Source organism: Bubalus bubalis, chromosome 10 (assembly GCF_019923935.1).
Source record: "Bubalus bubalis isolate 160015118507 breed Murrah chromosome 10, NDDB_SH_1, whole genome shotgun sequence".
In the NCBI taxonomy this organism is placed as follows: domain Eukaryota; kingdom Metazoa; phylum Chordata; class Mammalia; order Artiodactyla; family Bovidae; genus Bubalus; species Bubalus bubalis.
In genome coordinates, this window is record NC_059166.1 from 85,217,308 (window position 1) to 85,242,154 (window position 24,847).

General features: G+C 38.9%; 2 long non-coding RNA genes across 4 annotated transcripts in view; both read right to left on the bottom strand.

The window, feature by feature from the left end:
• Nucleotides 1-3,242: 3,242 nt before the first annotated feature.
• LOC123327788 lies at nt 3,243-17,991 on the bottom strand. Of its 2 annotated transcripts, none has more exons than XR_006542486.1 (2): nt 17,931-17,991; nt 3,243-3,386 (listed from the first exon to the last, which is right to left on the bottom strand). It is a non-coding gene; the product is annotated as an uncharacterized LOC123327788 (long non-coding RNA). The 2 variants fall into 2 exon arrangements; XR_006542485.1 differs by lacking the exon at nt 17,931-17,991 and adding an exon at nt 6,713-6,967.
• A 266-nt stretch (nt 17,992-18,257) lies between these two features.
• Nucleotides 18,258-24,847, bottom strand: part of LOC123327787 — a 47,218-nt gene continuing 40,628 nt past the window's right edge. For both annotated transcript variants that reach the window (XR_006542484.1, XR_006542483.1), the window contains one exon: nt 18,258-18,468. This is a non-coding gene — a long non-coding RNA (uncharacterized LOC123327787). The remainder of the gene's footprint in view (nt 18,469-24,847) is intronic.

Here is a 24,847-nt window from a genome sequence, read left to right on the forward strand (position 1 = left end):
TGTCCAGTTCTAACTGTTGCTTCCTGACCTGCATATAGGTTTCTCAAGAGGCAAGTCAGGTGGTCTGGTATTCCCATCTCTTTCAGAATTTTTCACAGTTTATTGTGATCCACACAGTCAAAGGCTTTGGCATAGTCAATAAAGCAGAAATAGGTTTGTTATATTTTTATTATTTTTTGATACTCTACTATCTTTATGCAAACAGCATTTTATTATAAGATGTCCTCAGAAATAGTATAACTGAGTCAAAAGATAGGAATATTGGGGAAGCTTCTTATAGAAATTATTATATTGCTTTCCAAAATGGGTTGTATAAATTTACCTTCTCACCTTCAGTACTGGTTAAACACAGCCTTACCCTGAGGAGTTATTTATGTTTTAAAAGATATTGGTCAAATATATATGTAACATAAAAAATGGTTAAAGGAGTAAATTTTAAATGTACAATGCAGTGGTATTAGTGAAAGTCACTCAGTCATGTCCAACTGTCTGCGATCCCAAGGACTATACAGTCCTTGGATTTATCCAGGACAGAATACTGGAATGGGTAGCCATTCCCTTCTCCAGGGAACCTTCCCAACCCAGGGATCAAACGCAGGTCTCCTGCATTACAGGCGGATTCTTTACCAGCTGAGCCACAAGGGAAGCCCAAGAATACTGGAGTGGGTAGACTTTCCCTCTCCAGGGGACCTTCCCAACCCAGGAATCTAACCCAGGTCTCCTGCATTACAGGTAGATTCTTTATCAGCTGAGCTACCAGGGAAGCCTGGCAGTGGTATTAAGTATGTTCAAATTGTTGTGCACCCATCACCACTATCACCTCCAGAACTTCTTCATCACCCCACACAGAAACACTGCTGCCATGGAACAACAGTTTCCCATTCCTCTGTCCTTTCAGCCTCTGGTAATCTGTATTCTACTTTCCAGTCTCTGAGACCTATTCTAGGTACCTTATGTAAGTGAAGTCATTAAATATTTGTTCTTTTGTGTTTGGCTAATTTCACTTACCAAAATGTTTTCAAGGTTCTTCCCTGTTTTAGCATGTGTCAGAATTTCATTCATTTTCAAGGGTGAATGATATTCCATGATAATTTACACACCACATTCTGTTTATCCACTCATCTGTGAATGGACATTTGTGCTCCTTCCACCATTTGACTACTGTGAATAATGATTGCTGTGAATACCAGAGAGCAAACATCTGAGTCGCTAGTTTCAATTATTTTGAATATATCCTGAAAAGTAGAATTGGTGGATCACATGGCCAGCAATTTTGTGCTTAAGTTTTGAGGAATGCTATTGTTCTAATGGTTTAAAAAGTTCTTTGTTTTGCTTTACTTGGTGTAAGTTTCATTTTTATAAGGTTTGAATAGTTCATTCCCCTATGATGCTTTATATTGAATCTTCTATGAATGATCAGTTTATGTCCTCTGCCCATTTTTGATTGAATTTTTTTCTCACTGCTTTTCTAAAAATCGGAATGAGCCCCATGGTAGACATTTACTCCTTTTGCCTGCTGAGAATCCTTCCCTTTTATACTTCAATTTCCTTTGGGAACTACCCCTTCTCCACTGTGGGCTACTTTTGGGGTGGGGGGCATCAAGCATGTCCCCATGCCCTGGCCAGTTAGATGCTCCCAGCAATTTGAATTGTAAAAACAAGAATAGAAAACAATGAAAGCTACATTACGACGCTCATAGCTTTCTGAAAAAGATGGGCCAACATCAGAGTTTCTTTTATCCATATTTATTTATATACTTTCCCTGGTCTCATTCATATGATATCTGATTTTTTTTTCCAGTGTTTAGTTTTTTTTATTTCTGGCTGTGCTGGGTGTTCATTGCTGTGGGGGCTCTTCTCTAGTTGCAGCAAGTGAGGGGCTACTCTCCAGCCATGCACAGGCTTCTCACTGCAGTGGCTTGCTGCCGAGCACCAGCTCTAGGAAGCGTGGGCTTCAGTAGTTGAGGCACACGGGCTCAGTAGTTACAGTTCCCGGGCTCTAGAACACAGGCTCCATAGTTGTAGTGCACAGGCCTAGCTGCTCCCTGGCATGTGGCATCTTCTATGTATATGCGTGTGTGTACACACATGCACTCACTCAGTCATGTCCAATTTTTTGTGACCCCATGGACTGTAGCCCACCAGGCTCCTCTGTCCATGGGATTCTCCAGGCAAGAACACTGGAGTGCATTGCCATTTCCTCCTCCAGGGGATCTTCCTGACCCAGGGATCAAGCCCATATCTCTGGCGGCTCCTTCACTGCAGGCAGATTCTTTACCACTAAGACACCAGGGAAGCCTTCCCGTGTTTAGTTTTGCAAACAACATCACTTGATTTAATTCCAACAAATTTCTTCTTTAAAAAATTGTTAGAATCTGCTTCTATTGTTTATAATAAGACTTGACAGAATATTTATCTATATTATGATCTATATTTTAATATATATCTTAATCTATATACTATATAGATATGATCCTTAGTCAAATTTTATGAAATATTTTTCCAAGTTCATTGACTTCTCTTAAATGTTAGTTTTATTTCTTTTCTACTGCTTAGTAACTTTCAATTTTGTAAAATTTCATAGAATTAAGCCTTTGAATCTTACTGTAACTTGCTAAAAATTCCTTTAAAGCTAAAAAACTAGCTTCCCTCTAGTCAATAACTAATTTTTTCCACTTTCTGTTTTGATTATAGTTAAATGGTTCTAACTTATGCCCAATTTTCTGTCATTCCTAAATATGTTACTTTTTCACATTTCCTAGTAGCAAGTGACTCTAGATTTATTAATATATTTTTATGTAGTTCCAGCTTTGCAGGCTCTGAAAGTGTTTCATTTTGGGGTGTGATAGATACTTTCCACTTGTGGAGGAATCCATTCCAAAGCTCCAAAAGATGATGATGTTCTATAAAAATTAGACTTTAGGAAGGAAGGAAGCATGGGCATAGCTACCGTTTGTTTCTCTTCCTAGCCTCATTTGTTTTTTTTTTTCTTTCTAGTGAAGTAAGGATGAGAATCATGTAGGAGGCAGGAGAGAGGCTCTGGATTGTAATCTGGGAAGGATGGAATGCTGTTCTGGAAGGGTGTCCAAATCAGGAGCAAGGGCTGCCTGGGAGACTGTGGAATATGAGAGCATTAACTTTTGGTAAATTACATAAAAGTATTGGAGGCTCACCCGTGATCTACTAAGAGAGCCAACCCAAGAACCTAAAGCAGAGATGTAAAAATAGTAATAACAATAATATAGAAGTTTCTTATCACTTGACCTTTTATCCAGAAGATGAATATCTACAGCAGGTAACAGCAAAGTTGCTCTGTTGAAACCCAGCCCATCTGATCTCTTCCTGTTCTGCAATGATTCCTATAACACCACTGGAACTCCAGGGTTCTGCAAGACACGAATTGACAACGATTGTTTCAGAGGAAAAGAGACGTCATATATCATCACAATTTGTGTTCAGGAGAAAATGACTGACAGTAGCTTAAATAACACCTCTCTCTAAAGGGGTTTTCATTGGAATAGGGATCAAAAGGGCTGACACTTGATAGAGGAATTTCATAAATCAGAGTGAGTGGGACAACTGGCTGGGGAGGGAGTAGGAATAGCACAGAATCTATTCACTTGTCCTAAAATCATGTTGTGTGTCCAGTCACCCACTTGCTGGATGAAGTGCTGACCACAGACAATTTATCATGAGTCATCGTCATCATTAGATATTTGACACTTTTTTTAGGGGCCCTCAGTGCACTATTCACACAAACTAATCCTAATCCTCCCAAAGAGGCCACCTCATGCATATACCTAATAATAAATATCCATTTGAAATGATTCCCAAGCAAGACTGGGAGAAGAGAGTAACATTACAATACAATTTATGGCAAAATAGAAAGAAGAATTTAAGATTTTAAGCAAGTCAATCAAACCAGGCTAAATATATTTAAAGGGAAAATGGCAAGTGGTGATTATTTAGTGTCTGAGAGCCTGACAGAGGGTTTTTGTTTGTACGCTCAGCTGAAGAACTGAATGTTCCAGAATGTCACCGGAGAACAAAATGTCAGCTGGTGGAATTAATGGCGGATAAATTTAGAGCCGAGTGGAAGAAATGATTACTTTGTAACACATTTGAGCCAACCTATGAAACCTGCTGCCACAGGAGGTTATGGAGTTGAGCTCTTCACTGGATTTAAAGCAGAATGAATAACTTTATGACTAATAAATGCCAGTTCCAGCTCTTCATGCTAAGATAAAAGGGGTGATCAAAGTGCATATTTGAGAGCACAGGCCAGTTGCTGCAGAGACAGAAGCAGGGGCCTTTCCCTTGCAAACAGTGACATGCAATTAACTGGACAGAACATGGGAAGCATTTTTACCCTCTGCTGCAGTCCATGGGGTGGCGAAGAATCAGACACGACTGAGTGACTTCACTTTCACTTTCATGCATTGGAGAAGGAAATGGCAACCCACTCCAGCGTTCTTGTCTGGAGAATCCCAGGGACGGGGGAGCCTGGTGGGCTGCTGTCTACGGGGTCGCACAGAGTCAGACAGGACTGAAGCGACTTAGCAGCAGCAGCAGCAGAGGTAGGGAGGGGCTTCCCTGGTGGCTGCCAATGCAGGAGATGGGGAAAGTTCTATCACTGGGTCAGGAAGATCCCCTGGAGAAGGAAATGGCAATCCACTCCAGTATTCTTGCCTAGGAAATCCCATGGACAGAGGAGCCTGGTGGGCTACAGTCCATGGGGTCTCAAAAGAGTGGGACACAACTTAGCAACTAAACAGCAAGAAGTCGAGAGACCCCCCCACCAAGGTGCTGTGCAGAGGGGCTGCTATGGAACTAAGTATGGAAGATGGTCAGAGAGTTCCTGTGCTGAGCTTTCACAGCTTGAGACCTACCCATAACCAACACGCCAACACACACAAGTCCAAACTTTTCTATCTCTAGTTCCCTACGCTACCAGTCTCAAATATTTTCATAATCAAGTTCCATCCTGCTGACTATCATAAGTATTGGGCCTCACCCTTTTCCACTACTGAAGTATCTGCTTCCTGCTAGTCCATCCTGTGCTCTGACCTTCAACAAATGAAGATTCTCTATTTCTGAGCATCTCCTCATGACTCCTATGCTTTCTTCCATCCCAATGATGTGGGCTGGATCATAAAGAAATACAAGGACACTTTCCTTCCACACAAGCATTCAAAAAATCTATGGGGCAGCAGTGGAGATTCAGACATAGAGAACAGACTTTTGGACACGATAGGGGAGGGAGCAGTGAGATGATGTGAGAGAGTAACACTGGAACGTCTACATTACCATATGTGAAACAGAGAGCCAGTGGGCATTTTCTATATGCCACAAGGAACCCACAGTTCTGTGACAACCTAAAGAGCTGGGATGGGGAGGGAGTGGGGAGGGAGGTATAAGAGGGAGGAGACATATATATACCTATGGCTGATTCATGTTGATATATGGCAGAAACCATCGCAATATCGTAATTATCCTCCAATTAAAAATAAAAATTTTAAAAATGATAAAAAATCAAAAGGTATATTACTCATAATGTTGGGTAATGTATGTGCAGCACCCCAAGTACAAGAATATTTAACCTCCAGAAACAGAACTGACATTCTTTATTTTTACTAAATTAGAAGTGTATTGCAAAAAGCTAAACAGATATGAGGATATTTTGCATTATAGGCTAAATTCAAACTGAAGAGATTAATTTAAATATTTAGAATCCCAATTCTTCTCATTTGGAATTAGAAATCTAACATTTTTTTTCCCTGCACAAGATATAGTAGGTCTTGTATTTCTCTTTGAAATGGACAGTCTAGAATTAGGCCTTAAATCCCTTAATTGGGAACAATATTTAGTTTTATTCCATTTCATAATGGAGAACAGATGTACCCAAATGTAGTTACTTCCAAACATAGTTGGTTTTATATTTAGAGTAACTACTCTCAAGACATTTGAAGAAATCTATTTTTTCCAGCACCATCATATTTAACTTGCAGTATCCCATTATACTGCTATATGATTTTACTTGATAACTCTTTATTCATTCTATCAACATTAATCATGAGAGATAAAATGAACATTAGTTTATTCTCAAAATGTCTGAAGTAGAAAACCATGTTCAGAATTGAATTTTAAACTCTTGTAACTGGGAAATTTCTGTAATTTTCAATTCTGAAAACAGATTGTAATTTCAAGTGTGATAGATTAGAACTGTTTCTTTGGCAAGGAATAAACATAAGAATAAACATAAAACATAAGAATAAGCATAAGAAACATAAGAATAAACATAAAACATAATAAACATAATCAAAATACATATTTTAAAATTATTTACAAGTTCCTTTACCTTTGCATTGAAAACTGTTTTTCACAGTTGCATTACTTACTTCATTTGGTTTTAAGACAGAACTCCCTTGAAATGGCTATTGTTTTTCTCAGTTCATTAAAATTCCTATCACACATTGCCTCTCTATGGTTTGTTCATAATGATGTCTGAAATTGCAGTTTTGACAGACATACTCTGTATATTAAACATGTAAGCGTAGTCTCTAATTCAACAAAGAACTCTGCTCTCTCCTACTTTCTTGAATTATGTCACCCTCTCAGTCTCTCAGGGTTACAGTTCACAGGGTCACAAAGAGTTGGACATGACTGAAGCGACTTAGCATGCAGAGATACGGACACACAAAACATTTCTTACCTCCAGAAAGAAAAACAGCACAACTGTGATGAACGTGAGAACTGACATTCCCCTCTGCATCCAACTCAGAGAAGATGGGACTCCAATAAACTGGAGAGAGTGTGTCAGCCTAAAGAGAATGGCAATGACAAAGCTCCAGCTGATCTCTGCCTTACAGCATGGAGCCCTGGTATTGTCAGAACTTCTGGATATTTCCAGATAGGACAGAGATCCAGATTTTCACCCAAGTTTTAAATGTAGCTAGCTGGCTAATTAAACTTTAAAGAGTATAATACATATTATTACATACGCACTGCTGCTGCTGCTAAGTCACTTCAGTCATATCCGACGCTGTGCAACCCCATGGACGGCAGCCCACCAGGCTCCCCCGTCCCTGGGATTCTCCAGGCAAGAACACTGGAGTGGGTTGCCATTTCCTTCTCCATTGCGTGAAAGTGAAAAGTGAAAGTGAAGTAGCTTAGTCGCGTCCGACTCATAGCGACCCCATGGACTGCAGCCTACCAGGATCCTCCATCCATGGGATTTTCTAGGCAAGAGTACTGGAGTGGGGTGCCATTGCCTTCTCCGTACATACGCACTAGAATGGCTATAATTCAAAATATAAACAATAACAATTAGTGGTGAGGATATGGGGAAATTAGAACACCTGAATTACGACGTAAAATAGTATAGCTACTTTGGAAAACAATTTAGCAGTTTCTTAAAAAGTTAAACATAAAATTAACCTAAAAGCCAGTATTTCTATCCCTATGAATTTATCCAACAGAAAACATGTGTCCTTACAAAGCCATTTTTGCAGAAGTTTATATCAGCATTATTTGTAATAGCCCCAAACCAGAAACAACTCAAATATCCATCAACTGATGAATTAATAAACAGAATGTAGTATATTCATCTCATGGAATATTACTCAACCATAACAAGGAATGCAAGTCATTATGCTAAATGAAAGCAGCAAGATGCAAAATACTACATGTTTCATGTCTCCATTTATATGAACCTTCCAGAGTAGAAAAAAATCTATACAAATAGAAAGTAGACCAGCAATTGCCTAAGACTTCAGGGAGTGGGGGAGCTGGAGGAAAATGGGGAATGATTGATAATAGGCTGGGAATTTCTTTTGGGATGATTAAAACATTCTAAAATTGATTGTAGTGATCACTGAACAACTCTGAATATACTGAAAACCACTGACTTATATGCTTTAAATGGGTGAATAGTATGGTAAGTGAATCATATCTCATGACTTTTTTTTTTTTTTTTTGAGGAAATGGGAAGCAAAGTTTTAAGACAGGAAACAAGAGGAACCAGAAAAGAATGGAAAAGAGTAAGAGTGAAACAGGAAACGGCATGAGCGACTGTGGCCTGGTGAGCAGAGGTCTGCGATTGGTGGAGTGAATGGCTGAGAGGTTTATGCTACGTCTACCCAGAGCTGAATGCTTGATGGATTTGGGGAAAGAATGCCAGGTAGCAGTTGGGAGCAGTGTCAATACTGGCAGCCACTGTGACTAACCAGCACCTTTCTTGGTTCTCTGAATACATGATTGCCCAAACAGAGGGAGGGAAACCCAATGCTTATGGAAATTGAATGTCACATTATGGATACAAGCTGGATCTCAGTGTAGATTAAAACCTATTTAGACAAATACTGCAAGAAAGCTGGCTGAAGAGGGCACTATGATTGCTCATTGATATTTGTTCTTTGCTGCCTGTTTGTAAGTGGCCATGAGGTTGATGAAGACTGAACCCCAAGACTGTTGAGTCTTAGTCAATCAGAGTAAACCCATCTCCTTTGCCACAGTACAGACCTATCTCCCATAAATGTTCTGCTTTCTGCTATAACAGTTCTTGAAAAGTCACACCATTTTCAGGCAAGAATTTCGTTTTTCTATATATGAGACTTTTCCTTTTTATCCTAAAACAATCTAAACAATAGAAGTAATAGAAGTAATAAATAATGAAGGTAATGAATACTATAAGTAATATTTTCAAGATTATGGTTTCAGAGAAACACATGCTCATCAATTTACTCAACACAAACATTTTTCTAGTCAGACAATATAATATGGGTCTAATTTGACTTGCATGCATTGTTTACATAAACTCCAGACAATCGACTTTGCTTATGTATGACAAATGAGAGGGATAACAGATTTACATCTTCAACAACGCTTAGTCTGTTGTGAATATATGTTATTTCTATGTTTTAAAGCATTCTATTGCTTAGCTTTTTACTTTATCCTAAAAACGCTTTGCCAATGATATAACTTTTAAGTGCAATGGAGTGCAAGATCAATAGAGTCCCCGAAGTTTGAACAATTAATGAAAATTGTACAGAAAGAATTAAATAAATCCTTACTGAATCTTATTTTATGTATAAAGGCATTATTTGCTTTCAGATTATTGGGTTTTTTTAAATTATGTAAATATCTTACATAGTTCAATTGCTATATAAAATAATCAGATATCTTGAGTTGGGATGAGATGCATCACAATTTTTTTTTTATTAGTGAAAATGTTTCTCATTGAATGATTCTTCAGTTAGTGTCACGGGTTTTAGGAACAGATTAGTTATGAAACCAGGGACAGGCATAGGTGTTTCAGGAAACTAAGTCATTCTGGGCATGACATTTCTTTGGCTCTTAAGATTTGGTTCAGTGCTTGCGCACTGAGAAAGTGTCAGAAAATTCATTTGATGGTTAGGAAAGAGGCTGGCTCTCTTCACCTGCGTGTGGATAATGAAGTATGTAGCTCTGTGAGTAGCTGGCAGCCATTTTGTGACCACATCAGGAGACAGAGAACTTGAGATGAACATAAACGGCAGAGTGAAAGGACAAACAGTCTATGGCTTTGGGGATACAATTTATCTGCTGAATCAAAATAAACAGGAAAAAAATCACCATATTTCTGAAGTTTCGAATTATGGTTTCTTCAGGGAAACTGACTTGGGTTTTTTATAAGTTACAACAGATAGAATGGGAAAGACTAGAGATCTCTTCAAGAAAATTTGGAATACCAAGGGAACATTTCATGCAAAGATGGGCACAATACAGGACAGAAATGGTATGGACCTAACAGAAGCAGAAGACATTAAGAAGAGGTGGCAAGAAAACACAGAAGAACTGTACAAAAAAGATCTTCATGACCCACATAATCATGATGGTGTGATCACTCACCTAGAGCCAGATATCTTGGAATGCAAAGCCAAGTGGGCCTTAGAGGAAGCATTGCTATGAACAAAGCTACTGGAGGTGATGGAATTCCAGTTGAGCTCTTTCAAATTCTAAAACATGATGCTGTTTAAGTGCTGCACTCAATATGCAAGCAAATTTGGAAAATTTAGCCCCAGCCATAGGACTGGAAAAGGTCAGTTTTCATTCCAATCCTAAAGAAAGGCAATGCCAAAGAATGTTCAAACTACCGCATAATTGCACTCATCTCACACGCCAGTAAAGTAGTGCTCAAAATTCTCCAAGCCAGGCTTCAACAGTATGTGAACCATGAACTTCCAGATGTTCAAGCTGGATTTAGAAAAGACAGAGGAACTGGAGATCAAATGGCCAAAATTCGCTGAATCATTGAAAAAGCACAAGAGTTCCAGAAAAACATCTACTTCTGCTTTACTGACTACACCAAAGCCTTTGACTGTGTAAGTGAGTGAAATCGCTCAGTCGTGTCCAACTCTTTGCAACCCCATGGACTGTAGCCTACCAGGCTCCTCCATCCATGGGATTTTCCAGGCAAGAATACTGGAGTAGGCTGCAATTTCCTTCTCCAGGAGATCTTCCCAACCCAGGGATTGAATGTCTCCTGCATTGTAGGCAGATGCTTTACTGTCTGAGCCATCACTGTGGAAAATTCTTAAAGAGATGGAAGTACAAGAACACCTGACCTGCCTCCTGAGAAATCTGTATGCAGATCAAGAAGCAACAGTTAGAACTGGACATGGAACAACAGACTGGTTCCAAACTGGGAAAGGAATACGTCAAGGCTGTATATTATCACCATGTTTATTTAACTTATATGCAGAGTACATCATGCAAAATGCCAGGCTGGATGAAGCACAAGCTGGAATCAAGTTTGCCAGGAGAAATATCAATAACCTCAGATATGCGGATGACACCACCATTATGGCAGAAAGTGAAGAACTAAACAGCCTCTTGATGAAAGTGAAAGAGGAAAGTGAAAAAGCTGGCTTAAAACTCAACATTCAAAAAATGAAGATCAAGGCATCCAGTCCCATCACTTCATGGCAAATAGATAGGGAAACAATGGAAACAGTGACAGACTTTATTTTCTTGGGGTCCAAAATCACTTCAGATGGTGACTGCAGCCATATAAAAGACACTTGCTCCTTGGAAGAAAAGCTATCACCAACCTAGACTGCATTTAAAAAGCAGAGACATTACTTTACCAAAAAAGTCCGTCTAGTCAAAGCTATGGTTTTTCCAGTAGTCAAGTATGGATGTGAGAATTGGACTATAAAGAAAGGTGAATGCCAAAGAACTGATGCTTTTGAACTGTGGTGTTGCAAAAGACTCTTGAGAGTCCTTTGGCCTGAAAGGAGATCCAACCAGTCCATTGTAAAGGAAATCAGTCTTGAATATTCATTGGAAGGACTGATGCTGAAGCTGAAACTCCAATACTTTGACCACCTGATGTGATCAACTGACTGACTCATTTGAAAAGACCCTGATGCTGGGAAAGATTGAAGGCGGGAGGAGAAGGGACAACAAGGGATGAGATGGTTGGATGGCATCACCAACTCAATGCACATGAGTTTGAGCAAGCTCCGGGAATGGGTGATGGACAGGGAAGCCTGGCGTGCCTCAGTCCATGGGGTCACAAAGAGTTGGACATGACTGAGCAACAGAACTGAACAACAGAAGGAGACAGAAATTGGGTCTACAGATTAAACATGCAGAGAAATCCTTTCAGAAACAAGAAAAATAATACAAAGGAAAACACTTTCTAAAAGCTTTCTCAGAGCATAACTGAGCTGAGTTGGAAAGTGAAGAAATGGAAATACTGCTGACAAACAATGGGAAAGTGTGACTCCACGAGGACTCAGGGAGCAGCCTGGAGTAGGCATCATCCCTTAGGGTAAATGCCAATAATGATATCCTCTAATGGAAGAAAGTGCAGAGGAACTAAACAGCCTCTTGATGAGGGTGAAAGAGAAGAGTAAAAAGCTTGCTTGAAACTGAACATTCAAAAAACTAAGATCATGGCATCTGATCCTATCACTTTATGACAAATAAAAGGGGGAAAAGTGGAAGCAGTGACAGATTTTATTTTCTTGGGCTCCAAAGTCACTGTGGATGGTGACTGCAGCCATGAAATTAAAAGACTCTTGCTCCTTGAAAAGAAAGCTATGACAAACACAGATAGTGTATTAAAAAGCAGAGACACATGGTACTGGGAAACTGGACAGTTACATGTAAAAGAATGAAATTAGAACACTTCATAACACCATACACAAAGATGAATTCAAATGGATTAAAGACCTAAATATAAGACCAGAAACTATAAAACTCTTAGAGGAAAACAGGCAGAACACTCAATGACATAAATCAAAGCAAGATCCTCTATGACCCGCCTCCTAGAGTAATGGAAATAAAAACAAAAACAAACAAGTGGTACCTGATGAAACTTAAAAGCTTTTGCACAGCAAAGGCAACTATAAGCAAGGTGAAAAGACAACCTTCAGAATGGGAGAAAATAATAGTAAATGAAACAACTGACAAAGGATTAATTTCCAAAACATACCAGCAGCTCTTACAACTCAATACTAGAAAAACAAACAACCCAATCAAAAAGTGGGAAAAAGACCTAAACAGATATTTCTCCAAAGAAGACATACAGATGGCTAACAAACTTGAAAAGATGCTCAATGTCGCTCATTATTAGAGAAATGCAGATCAAAGCTACAATGAGATACAACCTCACACCCGTCAGGATGGCAATCATGAAAAGGTCTACGGACAATAAATTCTGGAGAGGGTGTGGAAGAAAGGGAACACCATTGCACTGTGGTGGAAATGAGTGGATAAAGACGCTGTGGTACATATACACAATGGAGTATTACTCAGCCATAAAAAGGAACACATTTGAGTCAATTCTAATGAGGTGGATGAACCTAGCACCTATTATACAGAGTAAAGTAAGTCAGAAAGAGAAAGGAAAATATAATATTCTAATGCATATATATGGAATCTAGGAAAATGGTACTAAAGAATTTATTTACAGGGCAGCAATATAGAAGCAGACATAAGAGAATAGACTTATGAACATGGGGAGAGGAGAGAAGTGGGTGAGATGTATGGAAAAAATAACATGGAAACTTACATTACCATATGCAAAATAGATAGCCAACAGAAATTTGCTATGGCTCAGAACTCAAAAAAAAAAAAAAAGCAGAGGTATCACTTTGCTGACAAAGGTCCATATAGTCAAAGCTATGGTTTTTTCAGTAGTCATGTATGGATGTGAGAGTTGGACCATAAAGAAGACTGAGCGCCAAAGAATTGATGCTTTCGAATTGTGCTGGAAAAGACTACTGAAAGTCCCTTGAACTGCAAGATCAAACCAGTCAATCCTAAAGGAAATCAACCCTGAATAACCATTAGAAGGTCTGTTGCTAAAAGCTGAAGCTCCCATTTTTTGGCCACTTAATGCGAAGAGCAAACTCATTGTAAAAGACCATGGTACTGGGAAAGATTGATGACAGGAACAGAAGGGAGTGATAGAGAATGAGATGTTTAGATAGCATCACTGACTCAATGGACATGAATTTGAGCAAACTCCGGGAGACAGTGGAGGACAGAGGAGCCTGGCATGCTCCTCTGTCAAGAATGAGGTCATGAAGTGTCAGATACGACTCAGCAACTGAACAACAATAACAGCAATATCTGGATTTTAACTGGCCATGTGTTTGGGGAGTGAAAGCCAAAACCAGGGGCCAGAGCAGAGAAGAAGGTCAGATCAGAAACCAGGACCACTCGAAGAATGAAACCCACAATGGATGAACAAGAAAACAAATATGACCCACAGAAGGAAAGATGCTTGTCTCAACTGCCTCTTTGGATGGAGCAGAAATAAAGAAAAAACGTTCCCCTTGATATTTCTTGACCATGATTATTCACATGGGTTTGCCACTGAAATGTATAAAAATTGAAAAAAAAAAACCCCACCCAAATGGAAATTTGAATTTAAAGGGATTCTAGGTTTGTAATGCCTCGGGTACTACTGTTAAAGAGAAATGCACATTCAAGGCAGGCCTCAAAGAATTTCCATAGATAGAAATCCAAGGATCATGAAACCACAATAAAAAATGATTAACATAGAAGGAGACAAGCAACCATGAACAAAAGTCACCATAAATAACAACTGCAGAAGCAGCTGTACTTTAGTAAAAACATTACATTTCAAGACTTCTGGAATATGGCCAGAAGTCTTCAAAGGGAAATTTAAAAGCCTAAAATGCTCTATCAGAAAAAAAGTAAAACTCAAAGTTAATTGTTTAAGCATTTATTTTAAGTTATTAGAAAAAGAAGAGCAAAATAAATCATGAAAATGTAGAAGGAATAAAATCATAAAAACAAGCAGAAAAGTATAAAGCAAAAAAACAAAGAGAGGAGAGGATTAATAAAACCAAAAGCAACTCTTTAAAAAGACTAATAAAATTGACAAACCTCAGGCAAGACTGGTTACAGAAACAAAAAAGGGCAGCACAAAATATTAGAAATAGGGAAAAAAGGCATCACTAAAGAGGCAGCAGAGATCAAAATGATAAAGAAATACAAAACAACTGCAATGTTAAAGACATTGGAAAAATTAGATGAAAGAACAAAATACTTTTAAAAAGTTACCAAAATCAGTCAAGAAATAAGAATTAGAAAGGTTATCAGTAGTTCAAAATTCTCCCTCAGAGAAAATCGCAGGACCAAGTGAGTTTACAGGAAGAGTTCAATGAAATATTCAACAAGGGAGTAACTCCAAAGCTAAACTTCTAAGTAATAAAAGGGAATACTTTCCAATTCAGTTTATATATATAATTTCTTTTGTTATTGAAGGTAAAGAGTAAAAAGAGAGGAAAAACCAGGTCAATCTTTTTAACGCAGAAGCAGAAAACTTTCTAAAAAAGAAAAAGTGTAAACTGAAGTTCAGTCAGTTCAGTCACTTAGTCGTTTCCGACTCTTTTCGACCCCATGAATCACGGCACGCCAGGCCTCCCTGTCCATCACCAACTCCCGGAGTTCACTCAGACTCACGTCCATCGAGTCGGTGATGCCATCCAGCCATCTCATCCTCTGTCGTCCCCTTTTCCTCCTGCCCCCAATCCCTCTCGGCATCAGAGTCTTTTCCAATGAGTCAACTCTTTGCATGAGGTGGCCAAAGTACAATGCATAAAAAGATAATTTATCATCACTGAGTTGGATACATTCTAGGAATACAAGTTGATTTAACATTAGAAAATCTATTAAGTAATTAAGTAATGTGTCATATTAATATACAAAAGGAGAAAAATTATATAATAACCTCAATAGATGCAGAATAAGCAGTTAATAATCACTTTTGATATAAATTCTCAGTGGATAAGGTATAAAAAGGAATTCTTTCAACCTAAACAAGCATACATACAGAAAACTTATAGGAATGTTGTAATCAGTGGTGAACCATTATAGTGAGTGGTGAAAGCCGCTCGGTCCTGTCATACCGTTTGCCACCCCATGGACTATACAGTCCACAGAATTCTCCAGGCTAGAAATCTAGAGTGAGTAGCCGTTCCCTTCTCCAGGGCATCTTCCCAACCCAGGGATCAAACCCAGGTCTCCTGTATTGCAGGTAGATTCTTTACCCTCTGACCGACATTATTATCAATGGTGAACCATCATAGTTACTCCCAATATAGCTATTTCTATCAACACTGGATTAGATATAATTAGCACAATAAGAAAAAAGAAAAAGAGAAGTATTATGAATAGGAAAAAAATAAATTCCTATTATCCAGAGATAACATGGTTGGTCCACAAAATGGAAAACCCAAAGGAATCTACCCAAATTAATTTAATTAATCATAGATTTTAGGAAAGTTACCACTTACAGGATCAATAACCAAAAGTCAGTGGTATTTTTGTACTGATACCTCAGCAACAAAGAGCTAGACAATGAAAATTTGAGAATATACTATTTATAACAGTAAAAAAGTTTAAAGTATCCAGAAAAATACTCTAAAGTACATAAAAAACATATTTTTGTTTTGTTTTTATCATTGAGGTTTATTCCTTAAAACAGAACAAACAGAAACTTAAGCTATTATTTAAGTGGGGTTTCCAAAGGGCATGGAGGTAAGTGAATACCTTGTTTTTTAATTTCTATTTTTAATTGGAGGATAATTGCTTTACAATGTTGTATTGGTTTCTGCCATACAACAACATGAATCAGTTATAAATACACATATGTCCCCTTCTTCTTGAGCCTCCCTTCCACCCCCGATTCTGCCCCTAACACTTCCTAGACTGTCAGCAAATTCTGTTTTAGACTCATCTGTATCCCACATCCAGAATTTCGAGAATTGTGAAGCCTTGAACCTTTGCCGATTCTGCAATCCAAATGAGTGTGCTTCTGGCCTTTCCCACTATTTGGTTTACTATTCAGCTTTCTTGGATCTTTGAGATCGGTCACCACACATTCAGCTACCATCCAGATTCCCCTATTTTCTCCTGTTTTGTTCTCTTCGTTCTGGAGGGTTTATACTTACCCCACCCCCATCTCTAAACCCCTTTGCTGTAGTTGGAGAGAGGTTCTGAAGAACACAGAGGTGACGATACGTGTGTTCAACTCACCACTTTTTTTTTTTATTAATAACCAGAGGCCCACTCTAACTTCCTAAGAGCATAGGGATTCACTTGAAAATCAGGTAAATCAAATATTTACTTGGTATCTGAGGAAAGAGCATGCTCCTGTTTTTGCAGCAGAGAAGACATCCCTAGAAACTCTAACCAGTGGACCTCAATCCCATTAAGTGGCTAGGTCAATAGGCCAGTTATTTAACTCAGGTTGAAGGTACTACCAGTGACTGAGTGGGGGTCAGTTCTAAAAAATGGGCTGCCATGGGTACCACAGGGTTGCTCTTTGGGGCCTGGTTAAGTGTGGCCTTTGTCTCAGGGGTACCTTGAAATAAACCAAGGCACTCCACCAATACCCTCAAACAGAGGGCTGACCAGTACTCTCAATGCTTTTGAAAGGCACATCAATAAGGGCTTTGATGCAGTGATTTGCCCTTTCCTCCTCCCCCCACCCCCAGTCTGAAAAGGTATGATGCAATGGCATGCCTCTGAGATTTCCCTCTTTGTAACTGATGTTTAATATGCACTGTGTGCTGTTCTTTTTCGGGTTTTTCATATTAACACCTGTATCTCAAGGTGATTGCTCAAAACTGACACAGTTTTAGAAATACTTTTTAATGATGATTTTAAAAGATAATGGTTATAAGAACTTTGCTAATTTAGGCTGTGGATGCTTATCTAGAGCTGCACAAAATTACACTCTAATTTCCTTCAAAACGTGTAATTCAGCACAGAATCAAATCTTTCCTTTCATCTTCAGATCCTCTGCCTAGTTTCCAAATCCCCCGAGATCAATCTAATCCTCTAAGATTTTCTTCCCTTTAACTCCTTCCTTCTCAGGATTGAAAATCATGAGCCTTTTTCTCCGAACCTGTCAAAGTCCCACAACAAATCTTGGGCAACATTTTAAATGTTAAGCAATTGATCTAACGACCACTGATCTGGGAGGTTGGGATTTTGTTTGTAAATTTATCACAAGATGCCATGTGTCCTTGGAAAATATCTTAACCCCAGTTTTTCTTGTCTTGTAAATGAAAAGAATAGTTTATAATCAGTAACTTTTTCTTTGTAAATAAAGGTTATATGGAAAGATATAAAGATATCAGTATGTATTATTGATTCCAGTTCTAATACCTGAGTACTGAAATATTATGAAAAACAATAGAATAAACAGAAAGGGGGAAAAGACAGATCAGTGTGAATTCTATAAAATATAAATTGACTCTTCTACAGGAAAATTTTGAGACTTTTCAAGATATTTCTATCCAAATAAATGATGTACGAAAAGTCATCATGAACCACACTAAACAGGCTTAACAGAAAGATTAACAAAATCATAAATAAAAATAAAAGGAAGGCATTCTTACCTTGGCTTTTCAGGTGGCACTAGTGGTAAAGAACCTGTCTACCAATGCAGGAGACATTAAGAGATGGGGGTTTGACCCCTGGGTCGGGAAGATCCCCTGAAGGAGGACGTGGCAATTCATTTCAGTAGTCTTTCCTGGAGAATCCCATGGACAGAGGATCCTGGTGGGCTACAGTCCATGGGGTCACAGAATCGGACACAACTTAGCACGTTCTTACCTCAATTGGAGAAATTGGAGGTGGAAAGTTTTTCATAGATAAAATTATTTTAAACACGCTTAATAAGACATTTTTCAAAGTTCAGGAATTAAAGAAATGTCATGCTTCTGTATTTTACCTTTAAAAACCATCTGTTTGAAAAAATTTTTATTGAACTAGAACGTCTCTCAAACATCATACCCTCCTTGATGCCTAGCAGCTTCTAAAACAAAATTAATTATTCTCCCCTTAAGGTCTCATTGAACTTGGAACCTAATTTTCTTGAGGCATTTATAGTTAACATTTTTGGTGTTTTCCTTTCCTCCCAGGCTGTGAGCTTCTCTGGAAGAAAAAAAAAAATTGTGACTTAGTCTTTTAACGATGGTGCCAAAATACATAGTATAAATAAACTATTACTTTCCTTTTTATCCTTTTCCATTAGTTATTGGCTTTTTAAGGTAAACATTTAGCTGGACACTTAACTTGTGCAGTTTATTTATAATGTCTATTCATTCTCATTTAGAAGCATATTTATCATTTCCTTCATTTAATTAAGATTTAATCTCTTTCCAAAATTTTAGCTTTATTGCACCAAAGGCCATAAAATAAAATCTCAATGATGTCGATTTACATTTAGAGAACTTCTTCATAAACAGAGAATTCTTCACTAGTGTATTGCTACAACAAAGCTAAATGTCATTGTATAATAATTAAAAAGTCACCTCTCAGTTCAGTTCAGTTCAGTTGCTCAGTCATGTCCGACTCTTTGCGACCCCACGAATCGCAGCATGCCAGGCCTCCCTGTCCATCACCAACTCCTGGAGTTCACTCCATCCAGCCATCTCATCCTCTGTCGTCCCCTTTTCCTCCTGTCCCCAATCCCTCCCAGCATCAGAGTCTTTTCCAATGAGTCAGTTCTTTGCATGAGGTGGCCAAAGTACTGGAGTTTCAGCTTTAGCATCATTCCTTCCAAAGAACACCCAGGGTTGATTCCTTTAGAATGGACTGGTTAGATCTCCTTGCAGTCTAAGGGACTCTCAAGAGTCTTCTCCAACACCACAGTTCAAAAGCAGCAATTCTTCAGTGCTCAGCTTTCTTCACACTCCAACTCTCACATCCATACATGACCTTTGATTGTGTGGATCACAATATACTGTGGAAAATTCTGAAAGAGATGGGAATACCAGACCACCTGACCTGCCTCTTGAGAAATCTGTATGCAGGTCAGGAAGCAACAGTTATAACTGGACATGGAACAACAGACTGGTTCCAAATAGGAAAAGGAGTACGTCAAGGCTGTATATTGTCACCCTGCTTATTTAACTTATATGCAGAGTACATCATGAGAAACGCTGGGCTGGAAGAAGCACAAGCTGGAATCAAGATTGCCGGGAGATATATCAATAACCTCAGATATGCAGATGACACCACCCTTATGGCAGAAAGTGAAGAGGAACTCAAAAGCCTCTTGATGAAAGTGAAAGAGGAGAGTGAAAAAGTTGGCTTAAAGCTCAACATTCAGAAAATGAAGACCATGGGACCATGGCATCTGGTCCCATCACTGCATGGGAAATAGATGGGGAAACAATGGAAGTCACCTCTACCCTACTACAAATTGCATCCACATAGAACTTAGCCAATGACAATGGCCTGTTTCATTGTCAGTTTTCTAAATTAGAGGTGTATCTGGTCAGAAAGTATAAGAGAAAATTCTACGCCAAATTTTCAAGGCACAGTTGACTCTTTTACACTTTAAAAATGGTCTATGTGGCAAGAGTAAGAATAGTAATGAGGTTTTTTTTTTTTTCCCCTGTATTTTGTCAAAGACAAAGAAGAAAGCAGGTAACATATTACTCCATTAACACAGTGCTAGGCTATTGATTTTAAAGTTTTCAGTCTGGTTCCAGTTCTAAGACCTCCGTCATTAACTGCATGCTTTTGTTCATTACACTTAATCTCTCTAAGACAAGAAAAAGAAAAAAAAAAAAAGATGTAGGACTAGATGAACACCAACTTAGACTTCCAATACTTCTGCAGGGTTGTAACCTTGAAACAAAGCCTTTTCCTATTTCTGTCAACAAAGTGCTTTGGATGGGGTTCAGTCCTTCCCTATCCCATGCAGAATTCCCGTCTATACCAGGTATGGGTGTAGTACTATAGAGAAGGTCAAAAGAGTGTGCATACATTATCACACACCATAGCCATGGGGTTGGAAACACAGTTATACCTGATGCTATAAAGCTGCTTTGAGCTGGTGATAGGTTAACACTAAAAGGATTAAGGCTTGCTTTGACAGGGGCTGACATCCAAAAAGTAGATTTAACGTTAACAGCTGGAATGCTCAGGAAACTAAAGAGTAAGGTAAGGGAGACACAAATGGAGTTAAATTAGAGCAAGTGGGTGTTAAGGTATGTTGGAGTTATTTTCAACTCAGTTCAGAAATGTTTCATTCAATGGCTACAAAAAGGCAGAGTTGGCATAAATTCTCATCTATGATTACAAAACATAGAAAAAATGCCTTAGGTGGAAATGTTCATCTTTTAAGGTAAGTATTGTGCCACTGGAAATTTTTTTTTTTTTTAGAGACATGACTAATCCTGGAGGTTTTTTCTCCCCCTCTTTAGCACATTTCAGCTTCTTAGCACTTGAAAAACATGCTAATACTTAAAAATCAAGGAGACCTGTTAAGTCTCAGAAGGCAGGTTTATTTTTCTCTCAGCGTATTTGCCAGAAAATGAACCTACAGGTCTAAGCAGCACAGGTCAAGGCTGATTAAAAAGCTTTTTCATGGCTGACAGGGGGTGCACCTCAGGGTATATTCGGTGAGCTGCAGGTAGTTGATAAGGACCAGTAGAAGTATTCACCAAGTACCTATGAATTTCTTTCCACTCTCATCTGTGCTGAGGACCATCCACGCCTTGGAGTCATGATGGGCTTGGGGGTGAGGGGAGGGCTTATTGGAAATGCAAATTTCTGGCCCCCACTCCAGACCTACTAAGCAGGAAGGTGGTAAGAGTGGTGTCCACAAACAAGGACACAGTGGTTCTCATGCTTACCCAGGTTTGAGAAGCGCTGACCTAATTCTCAATATTCTCTAGACTAGCTCAATCATTGGTGCTGAAAAAACACTTGCAAAACACTGTCCTACACTCATTTGGGTGGTGGGTATTACCGAAGCTTGAGGTCTTCACTCTGCAAAGTCTAGCAGGTGAGACAAACATGAAAACAAATATACGTGTGCTCGTGTTCACTCTGCTTGAAACGCCTCTGTTACCCTCTCACTGTGTAGCCCTGCTGAATTCCTTCCTTTTCAATCTCAAGACTGACTTGCCATATCTTCTCCTCCTAAACACCCCATAGCATTGATTGTGTCCTCCTTTGGGCCAATACTGGGACTCATTACTAAACGTACTACCCATGGAAGTGCTACGGCATGACTGAAACTATCTCCCCTCTAAGACTGCTCAGTGGGTGGCCAGGAGAATTTACCATTTGATCCCCACTTTCTAGGAGGGTGCGTGGCACAGAGCAAATGCCCAATAATTTCTGTTTGCTCACAGAGGGTTCATGGGATTCGGTGAGGTGAGGAATTTTGAAAACATGAATTGTGAAGAAATAATGAAATTAAAACACAAATACGATATCCTTTGAAAAGTAGAGAGACCCACATTGCCTAGAGCAGACCCCACATTAGATTAGGTGGTAAATCCATTCTTTCTATGATAAACTAAAGGGTGAACCTAGAAAGCTCAAGAACTGTAACAGATAGAGCTGGATTTCCCTTAGTGGTTCGAAGAGCTTAGTAAAGAGATATATATGCTTATTAACTCAGTGTCTTTCAGAATGTTTACTTTCATTTTCTGCCATTACAGTCTTGAAACCCCTAATAATTGTTAAGTATAAAGACTGCGAATTCTCCTTAATAATCCTCTAATACACATGAGCTATGTGCAAACTAAATCTATTTCCTATTGTTCAGATTTGAAAGACTCTAATATCTTTAAATCCAGAATCTAAACCTCTAGTTTTACCTATAGGTAGGCTTTACAATCTATAGTTTGTATTTTACACTAGTAATTGTCATTCAAAATTCTGGTAAATTATATTTCAGTGGTTCTAAGATGCACAGTTCCCCCCTCCATTTTCATTTGGCACAAATCAGGGTTGTCTTAAAACTGATGATGTCTTATTTTTAAAGAAATGTAGGACCTTTATTCATAGCAGTAGTAACCCCTCAGGCTTCCCAGGGGGCACAGTGGTAAAGACTCTGCCTGCCAATGCAGCAGACGCAGGAGATGCAGGTTCAATCCCTGGACAGAGAAGATCCCCTGGAGGAGGAAATGGCAACCCACTCCAGCCTCTTGCCTGGAAAATTCCATGGACAGAGGAGCCACGGGGCTGCAAAGAGTTGGACACAACTGAGCACATTAGCACAAGCAGTCATCCTGAAGTAACTAGAGTCTCAAAAACTCTCATCTAAAGCTTGCCAAATACATAGCAAAATATATTTATTTAGCACATAAAGCATTTGCTTTTAAGAAATAGAGAAAAAATTCAGACAAATTTTTGCATTTGAATCTTCCAGGGACATACAGGAAACACATCTTATTTCATAAGTGATTCTATGAAACAGATCACAAAGTTTAATGTACATCTTTATCTTTTTCCTTCATACCTGAAGCTATGACTGTGAATTGTTAATTTTCAGAAATTAAAGGATTACTGAAACTTTTTTTTCCAAATTACATACACAGTGTCTCTTTGGGCTAAGGAATGTGGCCCATATTAGAAGTACTTGAAAGAGACAAAGGTCACCAAGAACTAGGAAATGAGATGAACCTTGGTAAACTAGTTTGAATTAACACCTAATGAATGAAAGCAGTCATCTGTTAAAATCACCCATTTTAGATGACTTAACCCATCCTGGCTGGAATACTTTGGCAATAGATAAGTTTAACCAAGGTGACTGGAATAATCAGTGAGCGAACAGGGCCAGAGCAACAAGGGTCAAAACCAAACGTTTACATAACCCGAGGTAATATGAGAAGATTTCAGAAAAGGGAGGCCCCAAAGGCAAAACTTTGAAAGCTTCTCATGAAAATGACACTCTGAATGTGGCAGACCAAATATTTCAATCCTGAAAACATCATTCCCTTTTGTGGGGCAGGAATAATTCACAAGACTTTTCCATATTCTACAAAACTCACTGTGCTCTGATTTTATTCTCACCAAGAAAATTGGTATCATTATCATATTTTTCAAGAAAATCAATAAGACATTCTATTGATTTAATAATGGGTTTTCGGGGGGAAAAATGCACATATCATTGTTAGCACAACACATCTGATTTAAGAAGCACTGAAACGTGAAATAGACAACTAGAGAGAGAGATGGTGAAAAGAGATTGCTATCTGCTTTTATTTTCCTCTCTTCTGCTTAGTAGCAAAATACTGATAAAATTCAGAGTAATGCATGCATGCACTTAAAAATTACAATTTAAGACTCTCGTACCAATTATGGTCATAAATTTTAATAAGTGTGATATAAGTGAAATCCTGTGAAGATTTCTTTCTCTCTTGCTTTCCTTCCCCCCTCTCTTGTGCACCTTGGTGTATGGAAGCAATGGCTACAGTTTTAGTATCTTGGGATTTCAAATGATTTTGAAGTTGTGAACTACATACTGGAAATAGTGGAACAGGTAGACAAGAGAAGGTCCCTGATGATCCCATAGGCCATACCAGTATGGAACTGTATACTCCTCAGATTTCTTTACTGTGAAAGTGAAAGTGAAGTCGCTCAGGCACGTCCGACTCTTTGCAACCCCGTGGACTGTGGCCCACCAGGCTCCTCGGTCCATGGATTCTCCAGGCAAGAATACTGGAGTGGGGTGCCATTTCCTTCTCCAGGGGATCTTCCGGACCCAGGTCTCCCACATTGCAGGCAGACGCTTTAACCTCTGAGCCACCAGGGCAGACCCCTCTTTACTGTGAGAGAAACATAAATTTCTATCTTGGTAAAGCTATTATATTTTGTAATTAACTGCTATATGCTCCCATCCTAATTGGTGATGGTTTTACTTCCCTGGTACCAGGAAAGGGTATCTAGGAAAGTAGATATATGTATTCCAGTTACTAGAAAGGAGTATCTCTCACATAGAAGTTGTTCTCTGGACTCGTTTCTTCTGAGTCTGTCATTGTGTATCAGTTCTTGATAGGAACTGAGGGGAACCTTAGGAGGTCCTGGGCTAAGTCGTTAACTGGCTTGTTTCCTTTTCATCTTGGTACTACCAAACTCTCAATTTGTACAGCTACTCCACCATGTTTGCTTAATCTATACACTGAGCACATCTTGAGAAATGCTGGGCTGGATGAGTTACAAGCTGGAATCAAGATAGGTGGGAGAAACATCAACAACCGCAGATAAGCAGATGATACCACTCTAATGGCAGAAAGTGAAGAGGAACCAAAGAGCCCTTGATGAGGGTGAAGGAGGAGAGTGAAAGAGCTGGTTTAAAACTAAACATTAAAAAAAGTAAGATCATGGCATCTGGCCCCATTACTTCATGGAAAATAGAAGGGGAAAAGTAGAAGTAGTGACAGATTTCCCCTTCTTGGGCTCTAAAATCACTGCAGATGGTGACGGCAGGCATGAAATCAGAAGACATTTGCTTCTTGGCAGGAAAGCTACAACAAACCTAGACAGTGTGCTGAAAAGCAGAGAT